Source organism: Lepus europaeus, chromosome 12, assembly GCF_033115175.1.
Source record: "Lepus europaeus isolate LE1 chromosome 12, mLepTim1.pri, whole genome shotgun sequence".
Taxonomy (NCBI): domain Eukaryota; kingdom Metazoa; phylum Chordata; class Mammalia; order Lagomorpha; family Leporidae; genus Lepus; species Lepus europaeus.
This window is the reverse complement of record NC_084838.1, coordinates 46,942,472-46,963,529: the sequence shown is the minus strand read 5'-3', so window position 1 is coordinate 46,963,529 and position 21,058 is coordinate 46,942,472. Positions and strand designations below refer to the sequence as shown.

The window sequence follows — 21,058 nt, the reverse complement described above, 5'->3', positions numbered from 1 at the left end:
TAGATATCCTTAGATAAAGATAAGTATATCTAAATATATCTAAGGAGCCGGCACTGTGGTGTAGTGTATAAAGCCACCACCTGCAGTGTCAGCATCCCATATGGGTGCTGGTTCAAGTCCCAGCTGCACCACTTCCAATCCAGCTCTCTGTTATGGCCTGGGAAGTCAGTAGATGGCCCAAGTCCTTGAGCCCCTGCACCTGTGTGGGAGATCTGGAAGAAGCTCCTGGCTCCTGGCTTCAGACTGGCACCGCTCCAGTTGTTGCAGCCATCTGGGGAGTAAACCATAGGATGGAAGACCTCTCTCTCTGCCTCTGCCTCTCTGTAACTCTGCCTTTCAAATAAATAAATAAATCTTTTTTTTTTTAAAAAATACACATCTAAATAACAGAGGGAATTAACTCATAAAAATCTTTCTTACATTTTTCAATAAATTACAAATCATTATTTTTAAAAAATGAAAAAAAACTAATAAGTTTTCATCTTTCTAGTAAAGATGCAATAGAAAAAATTTACAAGAAATTTCTGTTTATAGTTTTGGTGAAGTAGCTTGTTACAGATCATTGCTACCACTGAGGATAATGAGAAAAGCTAATTAAAAAAAACTGTTAGAGAGCTATTAAAACTACCTGGTCTACAGGGGCTGAGGCTGTGGGGAAAAGGGAACTGCAGAGAGGTAAGCTGACCCATTGAAGTCACATTTGTTCTGGGGGGCATTTGCTGATTGCTGATCCTGGGTACAGAGAAAGAGGCTGAGAAGTCATGATTTTCCTAGGCAGAGAGGCTTTGTCAAGGGACAAAGTAATTAACAGAAGTTTGGGAAGTCTTATGGGTCTAGGGACACACAACTGGAGGCTTTGGAAGCCAAGGTCACAAGGAGAAGGGAGGTGTGTAGAACTGAGCTTAACAAAAACTCATTTCGTGTTTAACATATTTGTTGAATTCTAAAGCTACAGGGACAAGGGGCCATGCAGTCAACAAAGCAAAGTGGTTTAGCAGCCACAGGTACTGACACAGAAAATTTAAAGTTCAGGGTCTACCAGCTCAAAGGGCCTTGGTAAAGGCACCGAAGTCCAGGTTTGAAACCCTGGAGACTCACACCATAGGAGCAGGGGTAAACTAAATGGAGACCTAATCTAATTGCTGCCCAGTTCTGATTCTGCACAGTGTCTAGCAGAGAAAAGAGCTAAACTTTCTGAAGGATGATAACACATGGAGACTCCTTTTCTCTCCTCTCCTCTTCTCTCCATACAGATAATACTTGACATTTAATAAATATGACTAGGCATGCCAAAAGACAGGATCATAGCCTGAAAGCTAGTATTAAAGCGCATGTGCGTGTGCACACACACACACACACATTCTGCTATTAGAGTTTTAGGAGAGACAGGATTTTAATATATACAAATAATATGCCACCCAAATAAGGGGAACGTTGGATCAAATAGACAAAGAGATGAAGGAATTTACCAAAGAACTGGAACATATATATATATATATATATATATATATATATATGAGATTCTATTTGTTGGTTCCCCCTCCAAATGCCTTCAAAAGCTAGGTCTGGGCCAAATTAATGCCAGGAGCCCAGAGCTCATTCTGGGTCTCCCATGTTATTGGTAGGGACCCAAGTTCTTAGGCTATCACATTCTGCCTTCCAGGATGCATGTCAGCAGGAAGCTGTATTGGAAGCGGAGTAGCCAGATTTGAACCAGGAACTCTGGTAGGGATACAGTTGTCTGGAGGGGCAGGCATTTAAACACCATAGCAAACACTTGCCCTTCATGGAAGTATAGGAAATATTTCTTATGAAAAAAATTGCTGGTCTTTCAAGAGAGGTGAATAATCTCTATATTATTGGATGTTTTTACTTCTTCATAAATGTAAATTGAGGCAGATTTTCCTTGGTGGCACAAAAGACCTAGTTTTTCATTCATTCAAGTATTATTACTGATTGCTTTCTATATATTAAATACAATGCTAGATAATAAAAAAGGGTAAACAAAACAGAAATGCTGTTGATTGACATATAATTATAAGAAAGAAGTATTTTATGGAAGGAAATGTTCAGAGTGTTCCAGTAATGAATGGCAGGATGGGATTTAAGGAATAGTGACGACAGGACAAATCTCAGAGGAGGAGTGAAAGTCTATGAATAGGGACAGAGGAAGGGTGTGTATATGTTGGAAGAGATTATTATATTCAGCAAAGACTGTTCACATAGTGGTTCATATCCAATATGGATATGGATTTCATGCCAATATTAATGTTTTCACAGGGAATTTTGAGACATTTATGGATCAAAAGTCCTAAGAACATGGTGTCTTAAAACATTTCTTTTTTTTCCCCCAGAGATATTTGTTTATTTGAAAGGCAGAGATATGGGGTGGGGACGAGAGAGAGAAAGATTCTCCATCTGTTGGTTCACTCCCCAAATGGCTGAAATGGCCAGAGTGGAGCCAGGCTGAAGCCAGGAGCCAGGAGCTTCATTTGGGTCTCCCACTTGGGTAGGGGGCCAAGCACTTGGGCCATCATCTGCTTTCCCAGGCAATTAACATGGAGCTGGATTGGAAGTGAGGCAGCCAGAACTTGAATTGACACCCACATGGGATGTCGGTGCTGTAGGTGGAAGCTTAACCTTTTATGCCACAACATGGGCCCTAAAACATTTATTTAAGATCTGGTATAAGACAGTTTGTTTTGAAAATAAAATTCCTGAATAACTCTGTATTTTTTAAAAAGCAGCGGAGATGTTTGACTCAGTGGGTAAAATGCTCCTTGGGATGCCCACATTGCTTATTTGAAAGCCTGTATGTATTTGAGTCCTGGCTATTCCATTTCCCACCCAAATTCCTGATAATGTGCATTCTTTGAGGCAGTGGTGTTAGCTCAAGTATTTGGTTCCCTGCTACCTACATGGGAGACCCAGATTGATTCTGGACTCCTGGCTTCAGCCTGGTCTAGCCTCTCCTGTTGTAGGCATTTGGGGAGTAAACCAGAGCAAGGAAGATCTCTTTATTCCTGTCTTTGTCTGATTTTGAATTAAAATGAAAATAGATGAATTTTAAAAATGAAAATTTAAAAAACAGTAGCATAGGTGACGAGGAAAATAAAGTGATAAAAGCACAATATGTAGGTGCAGTTGGGATGGTTGCGGCACTTGATCAAGCCCCCCAGGCTGCACAGGCTGACGGTACTGCCACTGAGAACAGACGGCGCCAGCTCACTTGCAGAACCAGCAGCGAGCCATGGTGGAGCTCAGTGTAGCGGGAGAGCACAGGACTAAGGCCGAGTCTAACAGCATGACAATAGAACCCTCATGACATTCTCAAGTGTTTTCTTGTTTGTTCCTTGGAGGAAAAGCTTGAGCAGTGAAATGCTTGCATCTGAAGCACCTTTTCACCTCGATATTGAAGACATGCTATTACTTTCAAGCTGAGATCAATCAAGTATGGGGGTTGGGGCCCCTGAAAGTGCTTAAGAGTCCAATTTAGAAAGGGCAGTACAGGGAGAAAGGCCAGAAGTAACATAAAACTGGTGAGTAGTACAAGAATATATCTGTATCTGGGTAGACTCTATGATGCAAATGTAGTCATTTATCTCCAAAAAGCTAATAGAATATTAAATAAACAACCCAATGTGTATCGGCAGTTCTTATGAATTATATAGTGGGGGGCTCTACAATGTTAGTACTATAATTGTCACTGATTTTTTTTAAAACTAACTAGTGAGGTTAAGCTTAATTGCTTTTGTTTTTTAGTCTATTGAAATAGTGAACTATATAAATTGAATTCAAATGTTGAAACTAGCTTTGCATTCCTGACATAAATCCCTATTGGTCATGATATATTGCTGTTTTCATACATTGCTAGATTTTATTTGATAAATTTGAGATTTTTCATCTCTTTTCTTGAGAGATATTAGTCTATTCCTTTGATGGCCTAGTTAGCAAGTTTTCTTGGTCTCACAACCTAATTGAAAAGTGTTCTGTATTCCTCTACTTTTTGGAAGTGTTTTGTATTCCTCTACTTTTATAATATTGGTGCAATTTCTTCTTTAAATGCTTGATATACATTATCAATGAAGCCATCTGATTTGGAGTTTGTGTTCCAAAATTTTAAAGTATGACTTCAACTTTGATACATACAGGACCATTCATATATTTTTACTTGAATGAGTTTTGAGCTTTGTAGTTTTTATCTTTCAAGAAATCATTACATTTCATCTAAGTTGTTAAATTTCTGCACAGAGAGCTATTTATAGCATTTCCTTCTTATACTTTTAATATAAGTTTTTAGTGACATCTTTTATTCCTAGTACCAATAATTAGTATTGTTTTTTCTTGATTAGTCTGGCTGGAGATTTATCAATTTTATTTTTCAAAAATCAGATTTTGGTTCTTATAATTTTCTCTTTCCAATTTAATTGATTTCCATACTGTTGTTTCTTCTTGTCTACTTGCTTTTCAAATTTTCTTATTTCTGGGGCTGGCATTGTGGAGTAGCAGGAAAAGCTGTCAACTGTGACACCGGCATCCCATATGGGCACTGGTTTGAGTCCTGGGTCCTCCACTGCCCAGCAGCTCCCTGCCTGGGAAAGCAGCAGAAGATGGCCCAAGTGCTGGAGAACCTGCACCCATGTGGGAGACCCTGATGAAGATCCCAGCTCCTGTCTTTGGTCTGGCCCATCCCTGGCCATTGTGGTCATTTGGGGAGTGACCTAGTAGATGGAAGATCTCTCTCTGTCTTTCTAACTCTGCCATTCAAAAAAAAAATTTTTTTTTTCTGATTTCTTGAGGAGGAACTTAGATGATTGACTTTTAAGCTTTCTTCTTTTCTGATAGAGATATATCATAAATTTACCTGAAAGTTCTGACTTAACTGCACTCACAAATTTTGGTTTGCATTTTAATCTTTATTCAATTAAAAGTATTTTCTATTTTGTGATTTTTGAATCATGGATTATGAGAAGTTTGTTGTTTAATTTTCAAATACTCGAGGTTTTTTTAGATATCTTTTTGCTACTTATTCCATCATAGTCAGAGAACCTATTTTTAAGATTTCAATTCTTTTTTTTTTAAAAGATCTTACTTATCTGACAGAGTTACAGAGAGAGGTAGACACATACACACACACACAGACAGACAGAAAGAGTGACAGAGAGAGATATCTTCCATCTGCTAATTCACTCCCATATGGCTGCAATGGCCAGAGTTGAACCAATCAGAAAGCAAGAGCCAGGAGCTTCCTCCATGTCTCCCAAGCAGGTGCAGGGGCCCAAGCAGTTGGGCCATCCTCTATTGCTTTCCCAGGCCATAGCAGAGAGCTGGATTGAAAGTGGAGCAGAAAGGACTTGAACCAACGCCCATATGGTATGTCAGTGCTGAGAAAAAAGTCCTAAAGTCTCCAAATATAATTATGAATTTCTTCTGTTTTCTGTTTTTGCACCATCCATTCTGAAACTAGTGATAGGTGTGTTGACATTTAGAATAGTTAGAGCTTCTTGGAGAACTTTCTTCTGTGTCATTTGTTTTTATTTTTTTATTTTTTGACAGGCAGAGTGGACAGTGAGAGAGAAATACAGAAAGGTCTTCCTTTGCCGTTGGTTCATCCTCCAATGGCTGCTGTGGCCGGCGTGCTGCGGCTGGCACACCGCGCTGATCCAAAGGCAGGAGCCAGGAGCTTCTCCTAGTCTCCCATGGGGTGCAGGGCCCAAGGACTTGGGCCATCCTTCACTGCACTCCTGGGCCATAGCAGAAAGCTGGCCTGGAAGAGGGGCAACTGGGACAGAATCCGGTGCCCCGACCGGGACTAGAACCCGGTGTGTTGGCGCCGCTAGGCGGAGGATTAGCCTGTTAAGCCACGGTGCCGGCCTTCTGTGTCATTTGTAATGTGCCTGTATCCCTAGTAATGTTTTTATTCTGTATAATGTTGATTGCCTCTGTGGTTATTTTAGTAGGCTATCAGACTCTTTTTTTCCAGGTCACAAGTCTTACACCTTCTCAGTGATGTGCTATGTTGTGTTGAGTCTATCCTGCATGTATACCTCTCAGATGTTACATGATCTGAGTTGGGTTTGGAATCTTCACTTCATTGTTAAATTTGTTGCTGTATTGCTTTGGGTATCCTTCCCACACACAGGCTGAAGGGGGAGCCTGAGATACAGGGTGAGACTACCCCTTACCTTTCCTCTTACACACTTACACACACACACACACACACAGGTTCTCCAACAAGCCGAGGCCCTTTATCCTATTCCTTGGGCTGGAGATAGATTTTTCAAAATTCTGTATAGTTTCTTTTGAAGATCTGTTACTTGAATTACTGCTCAACCAAAATGTAGTTTCCTCCATGTTTCGCGTCCCTCCATAATCCATCACCTTCTGTTTACTTTTGCGTCCTCACAGGGTTGCTCGCTACATTGTTTCACGTAGTTTTTCTTGTAACCAGGAGGTTAACAAGACCATAGTGGGATTTTCCTTTCAATGCTGGAAGAGAATCTTTATTTCCTTTTGAAAAATATCTGAGAGGAGCTGAAAATACCTTCCCTGTTACAAATCATCCGGGGAAAGGGAGAAGTCGGCCTGGTTTGGGGAGGACCCAGGGGAAGCAGAATGATCACACAGGCTATGCAGAGCCCTAAGGGCAGGAATTCTAGAAGACTCCCCGGAGCTTTGACTTTAACTGCTTTCCTTCTTCCTTTTCCCTGCTCCAAAGTCATTTACTTATTTTTGCCTGTGAAACCATTTGAAGAAACTCTGGGCCCTGTATTTTCACAAAGGACATAAATCTGTTCTTCCCAAAAGTCTGTTTCCCAAGTTGGAAATTGTGCATTCAACTGGCATGCTGCCCCTGCAGGGCCACTCTTTCATTCTTAGGGTGGGAATTGATTTTTCTTCTCTTATTTGTCATGTGAGAGTACTAAGTATATTACGACCTCTGAATTTTCACACATTATTTAAAAACCTGTTCACAATGTGAGAAGGCCTTGCATAGGCTTGTCTTTACCAATGTGTAAAAACCTCCAGCTGCCTTTGAGATTGTGAAGACAAGCTCCGCTCCTTACTACCTAGACAGACTAATGTCTGTGGAAAGTGAGAGCTTCGAATTTTGTCTGTATTTAAAGTGACCTCAGCCTTGGCTCCAAGTTTATGAATACAATTCAATGGATCTTTTCTATCCATATAATTATAAAGTTATTTACAAAAAATACACCTGCACATTCAAATTAGTGGGAGCATATAAAACACTTATGTTTTATATAAGTTCATGCTTTTTGAGTAAGGACATCTAAAGATCTATACTGAAACATTTCATGCACCAATGTTGTGCAAAGTTAGAATGAAAATTTAAGACAACTTTTGCAACTGAAGCACCAACTGATCTATATTTTGGTGGATATAAATAGATAGCTTTTCCATATTCAAATCTGTTTCATTCAGTTTCTTGTCTACCCCACTCAAACATTCTTTGATTCTCAACTTCCAAAAGATAGGCTAGTCAGTCCTTTCTTTTTCTACTGGTAAGGAAGAAGGAAATGATAGAAAAACTGAAAATTACAATATATGGGGCAGGCATTTGTTGCAATGCTTTAGACACGACTTGGGGTACCCAGTTCCATATTGGAGGGCCTGGGTTCTCGCTCAGGCTCTGCTCCTAATTCCAGCTCCCTGTTAATACTTACCCTGGGAGGCAGCAGATGATGGTTCAAGTAATTAGGTCCTTGAAATTCACACGAGAGACCCAGAGTTAGGTCAAGACTACCTGGCTACTGTGGGCTTTCGGGGGATCTCTGTCTGCCTCTGTTTTTCTGCCTGTCCTAACAAAACCAACAACCAAACAGCATCAACAAAGGCCATCCTCTTTCCACTATCCTGGAGCCTGTGGAGGCCTGCTGAGTTCATGACTTCTCAAGCAGGTAAGTCTGGAAGCATGTGGTGCAAGGCCATTTTTGTTGGCTATAAGCAAGCTCTTCAGAATCAATGGGAACGCATAACTCTCCTTGTAATTGAAGGTGTTTATGCCTGAAGTGAACTTTATTTTATTTGGGCAAGAAATACACTGATGTGTACAAAGCAAAGAATAATAACAGCGACTCCTGGTGGCAAACCAAGTAAAACCAGAGTGATCTGGGGAAAGATAACTTCTGCTCCTGGAAGCAGTGGCAGCGTTTATGCCAAGTTTGGAAGCAATCTTCCTACAAAGGCCACTGGACAAAGAATTCAGGTGATGCTGTATCCCTCATGATTTAAATGAGTGAAAAGTAAATAAATAAAAGTGGTTCTGTTCTTTTGTAAAAACAAACACAGAAGTACAGTAGGATGGCATTTCCATAGTGCTGTGTATAACATGGGCTTGTGTGAACATGATGCAGAGCGGAATTCGAAGAAGAACCAGAAAATACACGGGTTTCCTATTCTCCAACAGTGGCGCTGCTGGACACAGCTGGACAAATCCTGGGGATAGGACCCAGAGCGGGGAATCCCACCCTGCTCTTGGACATTTTTTTATGGAGCTAGGAACAGAGGAGCCTTGCCATGGAAAAGAATACTTTGAGGCAGATTGCCAGGGCTTGAGTTTCACTGCTTAGAGGAGAGGGGGAGTTGATGTCACATACGGCCCTGCTTTCTGGGGAAAGGCAACTCCTAGTCCCAGCTGGTTCCCAAGCAACCCAGAGAGAGTTCTCAAGAGCTTTAGATAATCCTGCTTATCCCTTCATATCTACTTAGTATTTTAAATAAACTTTAAAAAATGTTGAATACTTTCAGATTTACAGAAAAGTTGCAAAGATAGTATAGACAATTGTTGTGAATTCTTGACTCAGTTTCTCCTAAGACCAACATGACTAGGTAAATAGGTCAAAACAAAGACATTCATTACTATTCACTGAACTTTTGACTCTAATCAGATTCTGCTAGTCTTTCCACTAAGATCCTATTTCTGTTCCAAGATTCAGTTGTAGATACCATAAAGAACTTAGTGCAAACCAATTTTTGAGATGAAAGAAGGAATACTGTGGCTTTCTGTCACTGAATTTTTTTCTGATCATAATTCTTCTGGATTTGGTAATAAGTAAAATTGTACATAAGAGTGAATATGAGCTGGTGCCGTGGCTCAACAGGCTAATCCTCCGCCTAGTGGCGCCGGCACACTGGGTTCTAGTCCCAGTCGGGGCACCGGATTCTGTCCCGGTTGCCACTCTTCCAGGCCAGCTCTCTGCTATGGCCCAGGAGTGCAGTGGAGGATGGCCCAAGTGCTTGGGCCCTGCACCCCATGGGAGACCAGGAGAAGCACCTGGCTCCTGCCTTCGGATCAGCGCGGTGCGCTAGCTGCAGCATGCTGGCCGCGGTGGCCATTGGAGGGTGAACCAACAGCAAAGAAAGACCTTTCTCTCTGTATTTCTCTCTCACTGTCCACTCTGCCTATCAAAAAAAAAAAAAAAAAAGTGAATATGCAGGTCCTGTGCTATGGTGCAGCAGGTTAAAACCCCAGCCTGCAGTGCCAGCATCCCATATGGGCATTGGTTTGAGTCCCAGCTGCTCTACTTTCGATCCAGCTCTCTGCTAATGTGCCTGGGAAAGCAGTGGAAGGTGGCCCAAGTGCTTGGGCCCCTGCACCCACGTGGGAGACCTGGAAGAAGCTCTTTGCCCCTGGCTTCAGATCGGTGCAGCTGTGGCTATTGTGGCCATTTGGGGAGTGAACCAGCAGATAGAAGACCTCTCTCTGTAACTCTGTCTTTCAAATAAATAAAAGAAAACTTTTTAAAAAGAAAGTGAATATGCTATATTAGTACCCCTCTTCAAAGATTGCTCCATTCTAGATACCAGATCTTGATCAGAATAATTTAAAGTCAAGGTCTTATCTTTATCCTATCCAGGTACTGAACACAGTGCCTTATACACTGAGACATTCAGTACACATTATGCAGTGAAAGAATAACTTGATGTCACTCTACGAAGCTTACTCATTATAGCCCAACTAAGAGTACAGTATCTCAATACCACTTTACTTTCAGAATTCACATGCTGTCCTAATGATTCATGTTTCACAATATAAATGCTTATTAAAAAATGGGTAACAGTCCATCCTGTTTTTAAAGCAAGATGTGATAAGTAAAACTATAACTTGACTGATTATTCCTTAATAATATAGATGCTGGTGGACATTACTGACAACTACCTTCTATATTTAATTTTTAAGGAAAATTAACCTATTTCATGAAATTATCAAGAAGTTGAATATTGGAGTTTTATTTGGCCCGTCTGCTTAAATGAATGAGGTGTGTTTATAGATTTTTCAATGTATCAACTTAAAAATGTGAAGAGATAGTAGGGAAAATAAGTTAGGATGACCAAAAGTGGTCCAGGAATTATTCTTTTGGATAATTAGATATGTATATTTGGAAATAGTGCTGGTGGTACTTCCCAAGATAAACACTACTCTCTCAAAATCAATTAGTCTTTCAAAACATTTTGAAAGTAGCTCTGTAATAAGAGTAAATAAGGCAATGAACTCATTCAAAAATGTATTTCTAATACACAAGCCACTAGGCACATATAACTAAATTTGAATTAATTAAAATGAAATAGGCAGGCAGGTAGGCATTTGGCCTAACAGGTAAGTAGCCGTTTCGGACACCCATATCCCACATCTGACTACCAGCCTTTGGTTTCAAGCTCTGGCATCTGATTCCAGCTTCCTGCTGTTGTGGTTCCTTGGAGGCAAGTGGTTAGGTTTCTGATGTCCACATGAGAGACCTGCATTAAGTTCCTGGCTTCCAGGCACATGTGCTCACCCAGCTCCAACTACTTGTGGCATCTGGGGAGGGAAATAGTAGATGGGAGCTCTCTATTTCTCAAATAAAATGAAATGAAGTATAAAATTTCAATTATTTAGTATTTTTAGCCACATTTCAAGTGCTCCATAGTCACATGTGGATAGTAGCTACTACACTGGATAGCAAGAGCTTTTCAATTATCTTAGAAAATTCTAGGGGTGGCATTATGGTGTTACAAGGTAAGGTACTGCCTGCAACATGGCATCTGATATGGGCACAGGTTTGAGTCCCAGCTGTTCCATTTCTGATCCAACTCCCTGCCAATGTGCCTGGGAAAGCAATGGAAGATGGCCCAAGTTCTTGGGTCCCTGCAACCATGTGGGAAACCCAGATGAAGATCCTGGCTCCTGGCTTTGGTCTGGCACCGCCCCAGCCATAGTGGCAATTTGGGGACTGAATCAGTGGATAGATCTCTGTGTCTTTCCCTCTCTCTTTCTGTAACTCTGCCTTTAAAATAAACAAAAATAAATTTTTTTAAAAAAGAGAATTCTGGGCAGGGCTGCATTTTAAGCTATAAGTGGGGCATCAGGTATCTGTTGAATACTAAACTTAAATGCTTCTGAAACCAAGCAGATCTGGTTCACTTAGTTAAATTTAAGCATTGTACTGAGCAAGTAGCCCTGATTGATAGGGACCATCCTAGCCACTGTTTTCAATTTATAGATTTTTCCATTTGCAAGGCTACCTGCACATGATCAGATTTCTAATGTTCCATAAATAAATGTGTAACTTTACACTCTAGTTTATTCAAATACTGCCGCATTCTTCAAGGTTTATTCTACTTACTGCATTTTAGTACCACTTATGTCTCCACTCTGCTGTTCTGCTTCTGGTCCAGGAGATTATTTTTTTTTTGAGCCAAACTATCTTTTTTCTGTACCTTTTCAGGGTTTACCCATTATTTTTATGTGTTTGGAAGGTGAAGATGGTGGTAGGGAGGAGTACACATGGAAGCATTAACCTACTACAGCATCTGTGTAGAAAAAAGTTAATACAGCGTGCCTCCAATAGCTGTATTCGGAAAGTCTTGGTTGCAAGGCGGCCTTTGATTGGTGTCATGTGAATGTTCACGTCAATAGTTAATTAATCCGTTTGGTTCACTGTGTCTGGACTGTGCAAATAATATGATTTATGCTAAATACTTGTGTTCTTTCTAGAAGCCTGGAATTTTAGAATATACTAGGCACAGGGTGCTTTATGGGACCAATGTCAATAAAAACCTTGGGCACTGAGTCTCTAATGGGCTCTCTTGGGCAGAAACATGACACATAAACTGTGTTTCTGTGGCTGGGGGGAGAACATGTTATGTAAGACCCCTTGGCGGGGAGGGGGCAATGAACATAAGAAACCTGAGTATGGATTCCTCCAGACTCCACTTGCTATTCCCTACTACATTTTTGTAGTAAATATTAGACATGAATACAACTACATGGGATTCCCATGAACCCCTTTAACAAATCTGTAAATACAGGGTAAATATTGGGGACCTCTCAAAAACTATTTTGAACACAATTCTTGTTTTAATTTTTAAAAGGAATGGTACAAAGGCTTTTGTTGGAACAGCTCATGACTTCTAGTGCTCAGACAGACTTAAATTTCACCCAAGCTACAAATGTTTTCCTAAGGAGGTTAGAGAAAATGAAATAATATTTAAGATCTATATCATATCAAATAATATTACCAGTCTTTCTCATTTCCCTCCTATTTCATTCTTTTTAGGTGGGTGAGCATTGTGACATATTCATGCTGCCTGTTTTTCTGCTGCTTTTTCTTTGCTAGAAAGCACACAATGTATTTAAAAGGTCGTTAACCAAGTCTGCTCTTTTGACGTCTGATATTTGAGGCAGTTTCAGTTTTCACTCCATTTTTCTTTTTTTCAAACATATGTTCCCACCAACTGAATCTCTCTTGCTTTTTCTAAAAAGAGAAATATGAAACACAGAGAGAGATCACTTGATGTTTCAGAGCCAGCAGGGTCAAGTATGAGAGCTCATAATTGAAATCTAAAACGTGTGTTTTTTCTTCTTTACAAGAAAAAGGAAGAGGCCATGACCTGAACCACTAGCACTTCTGTTGATGGAGAATGGTAGGTATTGAGGCAATCACTAGAGTTTAGATTTCAGATCTGGGACCTGTGGAAAGGCATAGAGGCACTTACCACGGAAAGGAGTCATTCAAGAAATTTCCTTTTCTTACCCCTGAGCCGACTAACTGAAGTTTTTTGCTGCTTATTTGATAACGAAACATGTAAAATAACCATAGTCTGTAAGGTCACTGACCAGCCAGTTATGAAAACATTGACAAAGTTAAGGGCAAATGCATTATGGCCTCTAGTGTGTAGTCTCATGGGCCCTTTTCCACGTCTACTTGCCTAAACCTGCCTGCTTTCTTAAACTTGAACCATGTCTTCTGAAGTGTGCCACAGAATACTGACATCCCCATGGAAGACTCCCCTAAATAGCTCACATTTTCTGTGTCCAAAACAGTTTTCAATTCAGGGAATTGGGTTGCAAACCTTCAGTGAATAACTACAAGGCATCATTTTCTACGTTGAGGAGGTCTACATCCATGAACTTAGCTGATGTGGTTCCATGGCTGAGATATCATGTTTCGCCCCTTGTAGACACTTTGGTCCTCATAGTAAATATTTATGAGGTGAGAAAAACGCCTCTGTTAATCCTAAGAGGTCTCTTAAGTGGCCTCTGAAGTGCTTGCCTGGATTGGAGCAGTCACTGTAAGCCATCTTGCAGCTTTGTGAAGCAGTTGCGTTTGGGAAATGGGAGCCCTCCATCTCTGTCTTCCTGCCATTCCTGAATGAATCGTAAGTACCTTGCAGTAAGCGGGCAAATCACTCAATCTAGCTCTCCATTTTCAGCATGGCTTCTTTGATGAACGACACAATTAAGAAAGGGTCAGAAATATTCAAAGTCCCTGCTGCAGATCCCCAGCCCAACAGAAAGCCAGACGCCATCTCCTAAGTTTGATGCTACTTGTTTGATACTTTTTGCTCCTTATCTATTTTTCTTGCTGCTGTTTCTTCCGGCTTCCTCTGTTACTGTTGATTACATATTGACCTTTTTGGTGGTAGACACCTCTAAGCCTTGTAGCTAACTTCTGATGTTATTATCCCTCCTCTGATGGCCAAGTTGCCAAATACTGTACTTTACAAAGTATTGGCCAGGAGTACATCTAGTTATTTACCATTGCTCACACAAGCAGCCTGTAACACGTCCATTCTCACTCAATGAAGACCTTTGTTTTCACGTTAACACCCACTGGCTCGAAGGGAATAGGAGTAGTGAAATGAGAAGATAGCTGTATAACTTGATGTAGCCCTGAGCTTAATTATGATGAAATTAGATTTACACATCTATAGCAACTGCAAAATTATTTAATTTTTTTTAGAAATCTTAAGTGTCTTGGGGTGCCAATATACCACCCTATAGTCATTTTTTATATAGAGCTGAAGTTATGCGGAGCTAGATGGAACAGCATAGGATAACACTTGTGCATCTACTATGCTTTTATGGTTTTGTAGACTGAACCCAAGGACATGAGAATGATAAGAGTTGCTTTTCCAATCTGAGCCCAATACCTGAAATGTCTACAAAAAGAAGCATCTTTGGATGGAAACTAAATGACTTCACATGGTGACATTCTAGATCAGGATGCCATTTTTCTTTCTTTAGCAAGTTCTATTCTAACATTTTTAAGTCAGTGGAACAGTTTTCTTCAAAAATACTTGTCAGAATTATAAACAAATACCAATGGATGTGTTGTGGTCAACCACTGGTTGAAAACAGAGCCAGGGTTTTACCTCCTACCCTTCTTTCCTCGAGGGCCCTGGAATAGCACCCGGGGACCATGGGGCTTCCTGGAACTTATGAGGCTGGATGGTCCAGTAGGAAGAGAGCAAATTCTTGAGTCAGGCAGAAAGAACTTTGAATCAGAGCTGCACCAATGCCACCTATTGACTTCAGCAGTCAATTTCATTTCCCTGAATATTGTGTTCTCAAATTAAAACAAAAATGGGGGGAAACAGTACGTAAGGGCACTTCAAAAGATGTGTGGGAAAATGGAATTAAAAGATAACAAAACTTTCCACGAACTTTTTGAACCATACTTGTATATTTTGAGCCAGAGTTGCAAAAAGCAACTATGATAGGTTTAAGTGTGGCACACAGAGGGTTCACCAATTTTCAGTGTCCCAAATTAAATTTCCTTCACCAGGTTATAATAAAAAGTTTTCTTTTTTCTTTTGTTTTGAAAAATATTTATTCATTTATTGAAAGGCAGAGTTACAGAGAGAAGGAGAAAGAGAGAGTCAGAGGAAAGAGCGAGCTTGATTTTCCTTCTGCTGATTCACTCCCCGAATGGCCAGGACAGCTGGGGCTGGCCCAGGCCAAAGCCAGGAGCCTGGGATCCAATCCAGGTCTTCCATGTGGAGGCAGGGGCCCAAGTACTGGAGCCATTTTCTGCTGCTTTTCTAGATTCATTAGCAGGGAGCTGGATTAGAAGTGGAGCAGCCAGGACTCGAACCCATACCCATATGGGATGCTGGTGTTGCAATCTGCAGCTTAACCTGCTGCACCACAACTCCAGCAGCAAGAGCATTTTGTTTAAAATGTAAGAGTGGTATCCGGGGACAAAATTGTGGGTGTTTCCCTAGGCCTTCTTCTCTGTGTGAAGATTGGATTAGATGGGAGTGGAGAGTGGCCCTGGTGAGCGCTGGAAAGAGGAAAACCTGGGAACAGGAGAGAGAGGAATGAGCTCCAAGCAGAGTCCAGCCTGGTGGGCATCTCCTATGGCTGGGAACAGAGGACAGTAAAAGAGTGGGCTACATAAGGGGCACCACAGATTGCCCAAGGGAAGAGACCCTCATTAGACAGCAGGGACATTTGCAAGATAAATTTGAGTTGGATATTTAGGGGACAGACAAATTGTATCTCAGAACTTTAAAGCTCTACTTTTTTCTAGTTGATCTCCTTTGGTTTATAAAGGAGAGAACAAGCTCAAAAAGACCTTATAAGACCAGGAGCATCTCCCAGCAAGTTCGTAACAGTTTCCTCTGCATCTATAGCTTATTCTTCTAGACTTTCCCCCATTTCCAGGTCAGAATGCTTAGTGTTCAGTCTCCCTTAGCAACCAGTTATAATGTTCATGGCCCAGAAGGTAAATTTTCAAATAAGAATTCTATTTTAAATATACTTAAAATCTCATCCACTAAACATTTTATGAAAGCTGCTTTCCCTACAACAAAACTAACTGCTTTAGCTAGCTTAGTGGTATGGGAAATGCAGTAAAGCCTTTCACATGAGGACTAAAGTCACACAGACACAAGGAAGGAGTTTGGATAAGGCATAGACTCTCATTTCAAATCCCTTGTAAAAGGGTATGTACAGCAGTAAGAACCTTAAAATACCTCCCCACATTTAGATACAATTCAGTTACAATCCAGACATCATTTCTGGCTATGGCAGAACAAGCACAGAGGCTTGTTAATGATGTTGTAGAGAGTTTAATTTTTAAAACTTCAAATGTCTTATAAAACAAAATAAAACTACTTTAGTATAAAAACCCTAAAGGATTTTCAAATCATCCATATTATAGCTTGAGGAGCAAACAAGAAGACTCCCTGAAGGGAATAGAAGTTGGTGGTACAATCCATCTTGCATATTCATGGGTTCTGCATCAATGGATTCAACTAATAACCCATGGAAAATGTTTGCAAAAAACAAAAAGGTTGAAACTACACTGAACATGTGCAGGCTGCTTTTCTCGTCATTGTCCTCTGAGTTACGTAGTATAACTATTTGCACAGCGTTCACATTGGACGAAGGATTTAAAGTACTATGAGAATGATTCACAGCACACGAGGGTATGTACGTGGTTATGTACAAATACCGCATCCTTTAATATAAAGCGCTTGAACATCTTCAGATTTTGGTATCCACAGGGTGTTCTGGAATCAATTGCCCATGGATACCAAGGGATGACTGCACATTGGTGTGATCTGCAACTTCCAGAAGGTCCTAGCACCCCAGAGGATGTCCTCATAATAATAAAATCTGAGTGATGAGTGTACAAAGCCAATGTCACTTTAAACATTTTCAGTAAAATGCATAGTTTTATAAGGAGAGGCAAGCTTAAGTTTGTATGACACACACTATTCTTAGTCTGGGCAGTTTATACTCCACATCAAAAAGCCAAAAAATCACTAACAAGTGACTTGGAGAGTGTACAGTTGGCACAACAAAAGTTACTTTGCTAATCTTAATGGCCAGTGGCACCACACCGTGATCATGTAGTGAATCCATCTTCCTGACATACGAGTAGACCCTCATTCCCACTTGACATCTTTATTGATGGTAGGGGGCATTTTTCTGGATGGCACTAGAAATACACTACTAATATGGTGAACTCTAAACAAGCAGAACATCCCCTTTCTGATTCATATATTCTTTTAAAATTCATTTTTCTATAAATATTTAATGAATATGTAAGAGTTCAAAAGTTTATGGGAAATTGGATTAAAGGATGTTCATTTTGATGTAAAAATTCTAAAATCATGCATAGTTTTTTCATGAATATATATTTCCGTGAACTTTTTGAAGACTCCTCACATTGCCAGACACTATGCTGATGTTAGGCCTAAGGCACAGTCTTCACCCTTCAGGCATAGAAATGAAAGGTACATAATTGCTCAGAGTGTGTGACTACAGGTGATACCGTACAGGAAGGACAAGATGCTATAGAAGCAAATAAGAATGACCTAAGCCAGAACTAGGGATCTGTGAGTTGTCTTGCAGAAATCCGTGTCTTACCTAGGACTGGAAGGCTGAGCGGAAATGAGTTAGATGAGGGGGAGACAATGTCCCAGGCGGGGGACCAGCTTGAGCAATGATCTAGAAATAACAGCAAGAATAAATGTTAAGCAAAGAAAAGCACAGTGAGGCCCAGTTCCTTAACAAGTATGCAAATATTATTTAAAAAAACAAAAAGGATGATGGGGCAGCTGTTGTGGCTCTTGGCATGCCTCCATCCCATGCTGGAGTGCCTGGTTTAAGTCCTTACTATGACACTTCTGATCCAGCTTCCTGCTAACACGTCTAGGAAGGCAGAGAATCATGGCTCAAGTTCTTGGGTTCCTGTCACTCTAGGAGACCTGATGGACTTCCTGGCTTAGCCCTGGTTGTTGGGGGCATTTGAGGAGTGAACCAGCAGACAGGAGATCTCTCTGACTCTTCTCTCTCTGCCTACCTTTTAAATAAATAGATAAGTAAATAGTTAAAAAAGATAATATACATTATCAGTGAGTGTGTAGATGCATTCTCTCATACACTGCTGATAGGAATATAAAGTGTTAAAAGTTTTTAAGAGGATAACCTGGCAATGTTAAAAATTTAAGGATGCGTATACATTTGACAGTATGATTTTAGGTATTTATTTTAAAGAAATAATTGTAGTTATGTAAAAAGGTGCAAAATATACTAGTTTATAAAAACTAGGTTGGGTTATAAAAATTGGTTAAGAATAGGGAATTTGTTGAATAATTTTTATATTTAATAAAATGCACACTGTCCAGCTATAGGAGATGGCTCAGGTTCTTGGATCCTGCCACCCTTGTGGGAGATCCAGGTTGAGTTCCTAGCTCCTGGCATTAGCGTGGTCCAGCCTTGGCCATTGCTATTTGGGGGAGTGAACCAGTTGATTGGAGTTCTCTCAGATATTTTTTTTTTTTTAAAGAGGTCCAGTTTCTTACATCCTTACTGGAATTTTGTATTGTTATTTATTTGTTTTTTGTTTAAGCTATACTAACAGGTCTACAGTGATATCTAAGCACGTAAATTCTTTGCTCAGATAAATCTCTATGCTGTGTTTTTAAGTGAAAAAGGTATATTATAAAGCAATATAAATGCTATAATACCATTTTAATTTTGAACATAATTTTTAATCCTTCTCATATGTTAATCTTGTATAGCAAAATAGCTGGGATAATATAAATGACAGTTTAATTACCTGTCTTAGTAATATTAAGGGAGATTTAAAAACCCGTTTTTGGTTTTCTGCTTTTCCACTTTCTATTCCAAGTAGCTAAAAGGAATTTAGCAGTTTAAGAGGGGATTGTATTTCCAATTTCTCATTCACCATTCTTATAAAATTTGTTTCTATAAGGTAAAAGACGACTTTTAAATTACAGAAGATATGACACTCAATTATTTGTGTCAGAAGTGGTCAATCATGTCTTTCCAATATGCCTTTTCCAAAAAATGGAGCAATTTTTACAGGGTCCTAATTTAAGTGTACTCAGTCAATAAGCACAATTAAGAAAATGCCATAGATAGAAGGGCTCTTATTCTTTGGTTTATTCTTGATAGTTGTCTGGTAGAGATTTGAGGTTTATTTACCATGAACTGCGTGCAAATGCAACATGCTTAAGCCTGCACAAAAGCCTGAACACTAAGATGAGCAAATCGGTTACTCCTGAAGGATCATTGCAAATTATGAATGCTGGCAAAACGAACCGCTTTTTTGTGTTGTTGTTGTTAACTATTACTGTGGAGTGACAGGTTTTTCCAGTTCTGATGGTGGGTCAACACAGATACAGACAGCTCCAACAGCCACGTCCACAGTGAGTGTCAACTGCTATTTGAGAAGCTGAATGCCTAGCATAAAACACAGTGATTATAGCTATGCTTTCATCTGGAAAGGGCGCTGATAGGGTCAGGAAAGACCAAAGCCACGCTCAGAAGGGACATAGGTACCTGACAGGTTAATAACCCACTTCACAAAGTCACAATGCACCTTAAATCACTCCATTCTGTTTCTAAAGTCATTATTCCTTAAACCTTAACCTTGATTTTTAACCCTACTGAAAATCCACTCTGCAAACACTCATTCACATGGTGTGAATTAAAGTAAATTAACATAATTTAAATATCTCAAAGAATTGTACATTAATAATTCCCTCATCATAAGCACAGAAGAAAATTTGTACAGGGAAATGATATGAAATTCTAAAAGGCTCCGATCCTGCTCAGAAACAGGCACCCATTTTCTCAGATGAAAGCAGGTTTATTATATCAAGATTGCAGATGCCTGCAACAGCCTGTCAGCCCTTTGCTTTTAGGTGATGCCCACACGGCATCGAGGACAGCCGAGATCTGGCAATTTTCTTATTAAGCATGATCAATATTGACAACCAAACGGCATCATTCAAGCCCTGCAGATTTCTGGGCCTCAATTATCCTGTTTGTCTACACTGTTCACACTAACTGGATAAAATGAGCAAATCTCCACTTCTCTAACACCTGCCTGAAAGAGTGAGGTTCAGGGTTTGCCCAACAGTAGAGAATGAAGGAAAGCTGTTTGTTTTTTATCCTTTTTTGAAAAAACAAAACAAATAAAGGTTGACACTGCCTCTTCCACTGTGCTTGCCATGTGGAGATTACAATGATGAATCAGGTATGGATTCTTCCCTATAGGGAGCATTGAAGTTATGATTTTAAAAAAGGTCTGTGTAATCACAAATGCATTGATCATAAGAAATACACACTCTGAGCTGTAGGAAATACACAGGATGAAGACATTACTTGTGACTATGGGGCAAGCAGAAGTTACCCGGAACATAGACTGGAAGGTGGGGGCAGGGTAGGGGCAAAGGCACAGATAAGAATACAGGTTAATTCAGACTTGCTGGAAACACCAGGGAATCAGCTTAGGAGGAGGGGAAAGCACGGACAGAATGCTCATGCAGACCGGCCTCAGAAGAGCTGACGTCAGGGCTGGGGAGCAATCGGAGCCCAGGGAGTTACTCTTCTACTTCTGTTTCATGTTTTCTATAAGCAGACTTGCTCTCCCTGCAGAAATGGCTACAGCTATCCCCAACTCTTTAACTGAATGGCAGCAAAGAGATTCTTCCTGTCCCATATTTATATCAGTTTTATGAACTATGGTCCAAAGAGTGAAGTCACAAATGAACAACTTCCAGGGGAAGCTAAAAGTTCCTAGACAAGGGGAGGCGATTTGTACTGTAGTTAGATGTTCCCTACAGAATGTCTGCTATGTTGAATAAGAGATATGATAGAACATGACAATCGTAAGTCTGAAAGGGGAGCTGAGGGAAGAAAATGAATGACTTTGGGGGAATCACTGAGCAGAGTAGTATACGATCTGAACTGTGCTGTGGACAAATTACTTTGACAATATTGAGTATGATA

General features: G+C 40.2%; 1 pseudogene; it reads left to right on the top strand.

The window, feature by feature from the left end:
* Positions 1 to 7,903: 7,903 nt before the first annotated feature.
* LOC133770991 (large ribosomal subunit protein eL33-like) lies at positions 7,904 to 8,248 on the top strand (annotated as a pseudogene).
* Positions 8,249 to 21,058: the final 12,810 nt, after the last annotated feature.